We start from the raw sequence: 10,964 nt of genomic DNA, 5'->3' as shown, positions 1-10,964 counted from the left end.
GCAGATTGCAGACAATGTGTTTGTTATTGCAGAGTGTACGTGGATTAACAAATTATTAACCCAGGGGTATTTTTGCAAGCAAATGTCATATGTTAAATAGACAAACGTGTGTAAAACATTTTGCATTTAGGTTTGTTTTGAGAACATGACAAATAAAGTCAAATCTTGTGTATGTGGATTGCTTTTACAGTTGTTCTGTATTGTGACACTGAAATTTCACTGAATTAGTCAAACTCATGTTTTGACTCTAAGTTTGGAACCTAGAGTTCCCCTAACCATTTTCTAACGTTTGGTTAGGTCGAGTGAAAGGTTAATCAGCGTTTTGCATGTTTGTGATAGAGATAACCATTCTAATTACCCGAGTTTACGATAGGATGACAGAAACTCATCAGTGAATAAGAAAAGGCTTTGCAGATGAACCTGCACCTGAACAGGTAGCCTGTCCTTATCTTGATGCCGTAGTGTTTATGTCAAGCTAACCCTAGAGGTGTCGCTAAATTGTGAAAAGACAATTTTACCTTTTTATTTGAAAATTGTTTTCAGAAAAGGGAAACATCGCAGTGCGGGCCACCTCAGCCTGTAGCCGGTGTCGACCAATTTCCTGGATCTTATAGGGTTGTGCAAGAACCCCGAAAAAGCCAAAGAACCGGTCAATCTAATCGGAAGTGATCTAAAAAGATCTTCTATATCTTGACATGAGTTACTTGAAATCAGATAAAAACTCAAGTTGAGACACACAAGTCCTTTCTAGACATCCATGCTACATCGGACTGTGCATTTCGGGTTTAGAAATTGACGAGTTTTGAAAATGGCATTAACGTCATTTGACAAATCATCGACGCGAGTTATCTGTTAATTGCCAATTCATGCAAACTTATCAGTGCCAGGTGGATTTAATCGTGTGAGCGTCCCGATTAACTCGTTTATGGGATTACAGCTTAAAATTAAATGCCGAATGGAGTAAATGTGCGGGTTACAAACAATCAGACAAATCATGAATTGATCCACTGAATGAAGTCTGAGTACTCAAAAAGCTTAATTTAATGAAAACAATTAATGACACGGCGACCAAGACGGGTCCAGGAAGGTCGAGGATAATTTGGTCAAAATGACCAAAATATCCTCGGAACCCAAATAGCCCCGAAAGAGTCACTGATACATGAATCAATGCATTTTTGCTTTAAAAATAATGTTTTAAAGTTGTTAGCATGCGGAATTTGCGACAATGTTAAAATTGCAATTTACACAAAATTCGAGAAATGGATTTCATCGAGGTAAAGAGACCGTTCTTGACCCGAATAAGGTCGAGGAACCTTCGGCTCTTCCCTCTTGGGAATAGCCGTGGGTTTCCATGACCCATTTCGGATTTCAAGCGTTCTTTTTAACCCAATTTTGACTATTTCTCGCATGCTTAATCTTTAAACACGATAAATGACACGTATTTAACAAAAATCGGTATCGCCATGATTTGAAAAACGCATGTAAACATACAAACATACACAAAAACGTTATTTATGGAATTGATAAAACGATACCGACTCCATGAATGCGGGAAAACATAAAGATTCGGGAAACAACTCAAATCGGGGCAAGGAAACCGGTTATAACCCGAAGAACCAAAAAATGAGCCACGGTTACCTTTCCTCAAGGGGAACCCGTGAGCTTCTTTGGTCGTTCAAGTTTAAATCAGTCTCCTTGACTTCGATTTAAACATTCCCCGACATGCTAGCACGTTAAACGAAGATAAACATGCATGATATAACATGGAAGTTGCATAAAAATTAAATCTTGGAAGTAAAACATGCTTAAAACCACTTATAACTCCATAAACACAACAAAAATGTAAAAGTCCTAGCTCCTCTAAGTCGGGAATGGTTATACCTAGTCCCGGGATGTAGGATGGGACTGTTAGAAGTCGGGTTGGACTGTTGGTGAGTCGGGTTTGGGCTGTTTTTCGTTGAACAGACCCGAATTGAGGCAACAGACCCGACTGGGCGCTGGCCGACCCGACTGAGCACCTGGGAGAAAACAGGCTGGTTCGGGCGACTCGGGTGGATTCTTGGAGAGTGCTCAGATGTTCCGGAAAGCCAAGATGATGCTTAACGTCCTTGCAGTGGTTTTGGGAGGAGAGAACGCGTAAAACAGAAACGGATCGGACTGGTTTAAAACTGACCCGATTGGCAGTCCGGAAAGAAACGGCTCTTCCGGAGGCTCCCGATGGTATTTTGATTCAAGGTCAGTGGCTCTCGACTCCTAAGAGAACCCCGGAGGTGGCTGTGGTGGTTGTTTGGTTCTAAAGTTATCGAGTTGACCCATACAGCCCTGCAAAGATCACAGAAAACAAAGAACGTCCAGGAAACAGACCCGATTGGGTATTTTTCGGGTCAGACATCACCACGGTGGCTCCCGATGGAATTTTGAGGCAAGGTCAGTGGCTCTTGACTCCTAACTGACCTCCGAAGATGACTGTGGTGGTCGTTTGGTAAAAAGGGTCTCGGATCGACCCGATCTGCAAGAAAATCGCAAGATAAGACATAAAATCCGACCCGACTGGGCAATCAGGTTGTTTCTTCTTGCTGGGTTAAAACTAATGGGTTTTTTTTCTGGATTTTTCAACTCCTTGACACCCTGGGGTTGTGTGGGGAGGTGTTTGATGGGTTTTGGCAACTCAAACCGGTCCGGAAATGCTTGAAATCCGGGTTGTCATTTTTGACCTGAGAAGAGCAAAAATCTGTTCAGTTCTGTGGTGGGCTGTTCCGATGGGTTGGAGGCTTCAAACTTAAAATCTAAGCTCGGAAATGGATAGAGGGGGTCAAAAACATGTGGGATATGGAGTTTGGTGAAGTTTGGATTTAAGCCGGGATGGTAAATGCCATGATTCCTGGCTTAAGTCTTGAGTGTTTGCTGCTTGGAGTTGGCTGAGCTGGCTGCCATGGAGGCTGTGGTTTTTGCTGGAGTTTTGGGAGTGTTTGCTTGAGTGTTTGAGCTTGAAGAAGATGCAAATGTGTGTGTGTGCGCTTGAAGATGACTTAGGCTATATATATGCATGCTTAATAACTAAATTAGTGCAAGCAAAGTGTGATTAAGGGGGGATGCTTAAGGGATTCGAATTTTTAAGAGAATTAGCATGAGATTTTGATTGAATGAAGCATTAATGGATGGATGGTGATGGTAGAGTGTTGACGTAGAAGACTCAGATATTTTTGAAGAAGATAAGGCAAAGACAAGTTGGCTTCTTGATGACAAGGGAGGGGCGGCTATGCCAATTTGCGACTGCCCTAGGGCAAACCCACGGGTCATGAGGGAAGTTCGGGACAAAGTTCGGGTCTCGATTGGTCGCGTGTTCGAGGTTCGTGGCTCAAACGAACGTCGAATTGTCATTGTGCGCGCGAAAACGGTTCAAACGAGCCCAAGATTGCCCATTTTGCCTAAAAGAATGTTCGTGTGGTTTTTGGGATCGGAAGCCGGTTTTGCTCGTTTCAAGCGATTAGTGCAAAGTTAGCCGTTTCTGAATGCGTATCCCGTGCTTGCATTCCGCGTTGGTCATTTTGAAGTGCATTGTCAATCAGACCGAATAATTGACCAATAAGACGGTATTGCCAATGTGAGGCCAGAGACGTCCTAGAGGTCCGACGACGGATGTCTCAGAATGCTTTCTGAATTGCTCGGATGATTCGGAGATCGCTTTGATCTCTGTTCGTTGAGCACAGACCCCGAAGGATTGAAAAATTGCTTCTGAAAGCCTAAAAGTACTATTCTGAGAGCCTATATGGATTGTGTAATTCCATCTGAGGATTTCACATTAAGTCTTGGGATAAGTAGCACTGGATTGGCCAATCATCCGGCGTCAAATTTCTGCGTAAAGGACCTCCGGTTATGAATCACATTAAAAACGATCTTTTCTACTCTTCGGAGGTCGTTCGGGAAATTGACAGGGGTATTGCAATCTGATTTGCCCAATTGCGTCTATCCGCTGTAGTTTTCAGGGCAATGCATGGCTGACTTCGTTTGTCGATGTTCTGTCAGACCAGTCTCCGGATATGGTTTTCCGTTGAAAGATATGCTTGTTTTGTTGCTCGGGAGTCATCTGAAGTAATGATCATGCTCTGTATAATTGATGAATGTGGCTGCATCTGACATCGGGCATTAACTATTCTCTGGTGAATTGGTGTTTTTGGACTCCCATTGAAAAGTTGTTTGTATACATAAAATTGCTATATAGAGCAGATGATCTGCGAAATGTGTTTGAAGATATTTTTCATATGTTTGGCACTGCAATGGATTTTTGGAGTCCAATATTGACAATTTTCTGATGGTCGAGCGAACCAGCAGAAAATAGCACTGTCAACAAGGTATTCTAAAAACACCGATTTGGCTGCTGTCCGGGCTCTCTGTTTGCTTTGTATGTTTCTGGATGATTCTGTATGTTCTTTTGTCTTATGCTTGAATCATCTGCCTATCTCAGTTGACTTGAGAATGAATAGCAATTTGCTGCTCTGTCGAGCTTTCTTCTGTATAGATGCTCAAGTCATAGTCTGGATTGTTGTTGATAGGCATTGCTTGAATTGGTGAGCCAAAATGAGATGCTGACAGAGCTGCTTACAACTGCCCCTCTTCAGCTCACCGTTCATAAGGCGATGGGCCAAAGACGAAAAGGACCCGTTCCAAGGGTCAGGCTCGGTCGGTCATCTGCTCAATATTTCCATGTCACTTTTCCTTGAATATAGGTATCACTCCCGATGGACGCATATCAATTTTAAAGAAACTAAATTGAACAATTCGCGTATGAAACGATTTGGAAATTTAAGTGAAAATGGCTCACGGACGAACACGCTTTTAGAGGGTCACGCACAAAGACGATTTGAGAAACAGTCACGTGTGAACACGATTTTGAAAAAGTTGCAAAAACTTTGATTCACATGTGAACCACGGCTTTAAGATCACATTCACGCTTCAAATGATTTGGTCATGCGCAAGGGCAGTTTGAAAATTAGTCACGTGAAAACATGGTTTAAGAAGGGTCACGTGAGAATCACGATTTAATCACGTCCGAGGACAGTTTAAAAATCAGTCACGTGTAAACACGGTTTAAATGGTCACGTGAGAACCACGATTTAATCACGCATCAGGGCGGTTTGCAAATTAGTCACGTGTAAGCACGTAAGAAAGGTCATGTGAGAATCATGATTTAAGCACGCACAAGGGTGGTTTACAAATTAGTCACGTGAAAACATGGTTTAAAATGGGTCACATGAGAATCACGATTTAATCACGCACAAGGGCTGTTTGAAAATCACGCAAGAGGGCGGTTTAGATCACGTCCAATGACGGTTTTAAGAAGGTCACGATCCCATAAACGATCTAATCATGTCTAAAGATGGTTTGAAAGTCCCCAAGTCTTGATCACGCTTTTATAAATGATTTGGTCATGTCCAAAGAAGGTTTGAAATTCTCATGCATAAAGTGATTCTATGATCATGTCGCGAGAAATGGTTTGAATTTCTTTCAAATCCTTTATCATGTCCAAAGACGATTTTGAGATTCTAGTCACTCCATTGAGGTTTTCAGAAGATCTATGAATTTGAATCTTCTTGGGAACGCTCGAATCACTAGAGCTTGGATGATTGTTAGTGAGAACCGCATTTCCTTGGCGGATCATGGGATGATGACTTCTGATTACCTCCATAACCTTGTTGCCATCTCGATCAACGAGTTGGTGCTATGCTCTTCCTCCTGAGATGCCTCCTGACACCTATGCCAACGATAACTTGCAGCATGAGTTCTATGGCCGAGTTTTATTAGTACCCATAATCTCTATCATGTTCGTTTCGTTTAAAGACTTATGATAGAATGTCCGGGATTTCATGCTTTCTAGTAACCGTTTTTCAGGGTGGTTGTGTCCCATTTGATCATTATATCTTGACTAGAGCCTTTTCTAAAGGGGGAAAGGGCCAACATTATGCCCAGACTTGAAAGGATACGACATGTTCGTTTCGTTTAAAGACTTATGATAGAATGTCCGGGATTTCATGCTTTCTAGTAACCGTTTTTCAGGGTGGTTGTGTCCCATTTGATCATTATATCTTGACTAGAGCCTTTTCTAAAGGGGGAAAGGGCCAACATTATGCCCAGACTTGAAAGGATACGAATGATTCAATCTGACTTTGAGAGATGCCCCCATGGGTTTCGTCGGAGTCAGTTTTCGGTTGTCTGGAATGCGTGCCCCTTGACCATCGCTCTTGACGAGTTTCATGTGGGGCGCTCTGGATTGATGAATGACGGGTCCCTAACGTTTTACCTTGGATGTGGATTAGATGACATCCTACCGAGACATTTATTTATTTCATCTTCATTTTTTTTCTCATTTTTTGCTCTCCTTTTGTTACAATCATCTCTTTAAGATGGGATCGTACCTCTCATTTCCCTTGACTTTTACTTAAGTTGCCCTTTCGGGTTTCCAACTTAACAAGGAGTTATTTTGAGCTCTCCTTTTACCATCCCCATCTCGTGGGATTTTAGGGCGTGTCTTTCTCTCCCTAACTTTTGCATGAATCTGTCTTTTTTGGGTTTTCGACTTAGTGGGAGTCATTTCCTTTTCTTTCTTTTTTTTTTTTCATTGCCATCCATGTCCGTGATTATCATCGAACCTCCAGAAAAGACCTCTTTGACAATGTAGGGTCTTTCATATTTTGGGGTGAATTTTCCACAAGCGTCTGGGCTGACATAGAGCACTTTGCGCAGCACCAAGTCCCCAGGCTGGAACTCCCTTGGTCAAACTTTCTTGTTGAATGCACGAGCCATGTGTTTCTGGTAGCATTGGCCATAGCACATAGCGGTTAACATTTTCTGACCGAACAAGTTCATGTGCTCACAACATTGTCTAGCCCATTCAGCTTCTTCTAACTAGGATTATGCCAGAATGCGCATTGATGGAATCTCCACTTTGATTAGTAGCACAACTTCTATTCCATAGACAAGATAGTATGGAGTTGCCCCAATTGATGTGTGGATCGAAATACGATAAGCCAACACTGCCCATGGTAACATGTCATGCGCACTCAAATGGTTAGTCAAACAAAGTCAGTGTTAGAATTTTTTAATAACTGGGGAATCTGTGCCCAAGTCCTCTTGTAGATCCCCAACGGAGTTGACAGGTTGTCGTACAGCATGGTTTTAGGCCTTTGACACCGACTTGAGTGTTTTGTTAGTCCACATGGCTTAAGACCCAATCAGGATTGGAGTCGCCACTACATTGTTATATTTGGTCGGTGAACCACCTAAATCACCTACGGGGTCAGGATACTAATCACCTAAGGATTTAAGTCTGACTCGATCATTCTACTAGAGAAATGAACTAGGGGGCTTTGTTATGAGATTATAGGCCAAAAAGCCAATAACTCGTCCTTTCGGTACCTTCTTGGGCTCTTAATAGTTCTAAAACAAGTCGAGTTTATTAAATCCTAAAGTTGAGTCCACATTCGTGAATGTACAAGGAAATTAAAGAATGAATTACAGATTCCGTACCATACACATGCATATACAATTATACAGTCCAACTCTCGAATAATGGGCAACACATTGGGGTCAAAAAAATGAAATGGACTATACCTTTAGGTCAAAGTAAATTGTCCATACATTCATGTCAACATTCACACAACGGGTTGAGTGGGCTTAAAATGGGCCTAAGGCCCAAAAAGATGAAAATGAGCCTAGGACCTTAACTTTGTAAAGTCTAAGTTTATTTCTTATGTCTACTTATTTTATTCATGGTTCCCAATTTTTTCCGATTTTATTAACATGGCCATATTTGCATGAATTTGCCGATTAAGCCCCAAAACTTCTACAAAAAGTGTTCCTAATCCCTCAAAATCAATTTGACCTTCAATTTGAATCATACGACTCGATTAGTGGGTTAATTATCCTTAATCCCCGTGACACATGTCAATATACATGATTATTCATTTTTACTCAATTCACAGGCAAGAAGCCGAATTATTAGTCTGATTAAACCAAGTGATTGGCTTTAATCCGGTTTAGGGAACCACGGGCCCTAATGACCCGCCCTCAAGGTCACGAAGACCTTCCTAGGTCCTAAGATTCCTAATTAAATCACTAATTAACCCAAACCTGTGAATTAGGCCAAGTACATAACTTATTACAAGTTAACATGTAAATTTCACGATTTGACCGATTTTGACTCGATTAGACACACAATTTCGGCCGACACTCACAAGGGTGATTATCCACATTAATCAAGCCTAAGACATTCCATTAGACTCGATTCCTAAGGCTGAAACCTTAATTAAGTCAATTTCACCTAAATTGGTCTAATTACCCTTAATTAGACACCAATTAAGTGAAATTGGACTCGATTAGACCCTAATCCACTTGGCCCTCATCGTCATTCTTACATGCACGAGCTCCAGACATCAATTGAATCAGAAGTTACAAGGAATGTCCAAAATTAGGCCTTATTACACAAGAGAGACAAATAATCAACATAATTAACACCTAATTAAGCCTAACCGACCCCTAAATCAATCAATTGGATCCCGAATCAATTCAGCAAAAATTTTCCAGCATACTTAAGAGGTCGATTTTGAGCTAATGAAAACTAATTAAACCTAATTAAGAAAGATTACAAGCAATAGAAAGCTAATTACACACAATTAGGCTTAATCAAGCAACAAATCATCAAAATGACTCATCTAAGCCTATTTTACAGAAAATTACAGAATGTCACAAAGCCCAATTTCATGCTAATTTCACCTAATTAAGTTTATTCGAGCCTAATTACTCATGGCCAAGTTCGTGGTTGAGTCGATTACACACAATTTAAGCCTAATTAGACCCAATTGACCCCAAACTAGACCAAATCATCACACGACCAGAATGCAATCATGAATAATCAAGCACGATTTAGCCCGATTAGTACCTAATTAGAACTTGTACAAGTTAATCACAACTAGTTACCACTAATTATGCACAAATCAACTCAATTAGCACCAAATCGAGCTCAATTAACATGCAATTAGTCTTTTCCCTAGTACAATCAAGATTAGTTAGCCAAGTTTGGTCCTAATTAAGCAAACTCTACTCAATTAATCCTAACTAAGCTCTAATTTGCACAATTTACCAACCTAGTCATCTAACCTATACGTATTTAAGCTAATTAAGCACATAACCAACGAGGCACGAGCTAGAGAGCTCGACCTTAGCTCTAGACAGAGGTTCAAAGCCTCCTCTCACCTTAGTTCGGGCAATGGTTCGGACTCCCAAACTCAGAAATAGTGGAATGGGGTTCAAACTCTTCAAATCCTACTAAATGTATATGAACTATCGGTGTTATTAAGAATTTTGGGGTTATTTTCGCAGAGTTTCAGCACATGAATTGCCGAAAGCCCTTGAATATTGAAAATGAACCCCTATTTATAAGCAATGGGGAGTCAGGGGTTGTTTTGCAATTACCGACCGTTGAGGGACGAAAATGTAATTTAATTTGTAAAATTTGAGAGCTTCGGACTGGTCAAGTTGTCCGAACCTATCCGTTGGGAGAGCTGGCCTGCAGGCGCTTTTACCAACCACACGACGCGATTAGCACTTGCGCCTTCGTACTGGGATGCGAGAGCAAACTGCGCCCCTGTCCTAAATATCCACCTCGATGAGAGCTGACTTGAACCAGTTGGACTGAACAGGTTCGGTTCGGCAGAAATAACATATATGCCCTCAAACTTTTAAAAACATTATATTTTCACCCTCGGGAGTTTAAAGCACGTTTGAGCGGAGAAAAATTATCAGAAAATATCATTGGGTTTAAAAAACATTTTTTAACTAGGAACCACCTCGACTTGAATATTTTCGCTACGTGAGAATATCGATTTCCTATCTCGAACCCTTGTCCTATTGGATAAAATATATGAATCAAAGGGTTTTTAATCAGAAAAAATTTATCATGCATTTTTACATGAAAAGTACGAGCAATTGGATTTAAAACAAGGTCTTCGAAGAGTAAGCGTCACGATTCGAAATCTGTTTTACATGTGCGTCCCGGGATAAAGAAATATTGCCAATTAACTCGTACAAATTTTGAGGATAGGAGAATAGGCACGGATAGTCGAAATTAAGTACTCAACACTCGATGCCTTATCTGCTTATTCTCGATAGCCCGTCTTCTTACGGACGATCCTCAGGTGCTTGGTTTGTTCTCTGATTCAACATGCTACCTGAACGATAATCCCAACCCAGACCAGAGACAATTGCTCACAACATTTTCCAAATAAGAAATGCAAGATTCTAAACTTGGGATTCATATTCATTAAATTTATTTATTTCTTAGCAAGGGACGCATCTTCCCAATGATGACGGAATCTACGATGAGGCATCTCTCTTGCAAGGGCAAGATCCACCCTTCATTGGCACATCCACATACCTTGCTTCTAAATCTTCAAGCAACAGGAGTAAAGGACCAGTAAATGACATTCAAATAGGACAGACGAGAATTTACAACCTTTGATGCAAGTTATGACATGAACAACATGATTACCCTCACGGTTCAAAAATATCATATCGCCAAGGATTTTGTTTTCCGATAAAAATGTGTTTTCAAAAGAATCACCGTCATCTTTTTCTATAAAACCATTATAAACCTTTCAAATCACCATGAACATATATTCAGAAAATCATTATGCACGTCCTCTCAATAGATTTGGCGAATAAAGGCATTTATGTGAAAAAGGACTTTGATCTAGGATTTTAAACTGAAAATTTAGGCCTAAATTAGCCGATTACACAGGTAAGGTGGCACCACAAAAAAATAGAGAAGACCCATTGGCTCGAGAGAACGAGAGGATATGCATTGTTGCTGGGATAATCATGTATCACCAAGCAATAGCCAGCGAATTGGGGCAAAAGGCCCATTGCCTTAGAGAGTGGAGGCCCAGTTGTAACATGTGTGGATTTTAGAT

The sequence above is a fragment of the Punica granatum genome, chromosome 1 (genome assembly GCF_007655135.1).
Source record: "Punica granatum isolate Tunisia-2019 chromosome 1, ASM765513v2, whole genome shotgun sequence".
Classification (NCBI taxonomy): Eukaryota; Viridiplantae; Streptophyta; class Magnoliopsida; order Myrtales; family Lythraceae; genus Punica; species Punica granatum.
The sequence above is the reverse complement of the archived record's forward strand: the minus strand, read 5'-3'. Positions refer to the sequence as shown.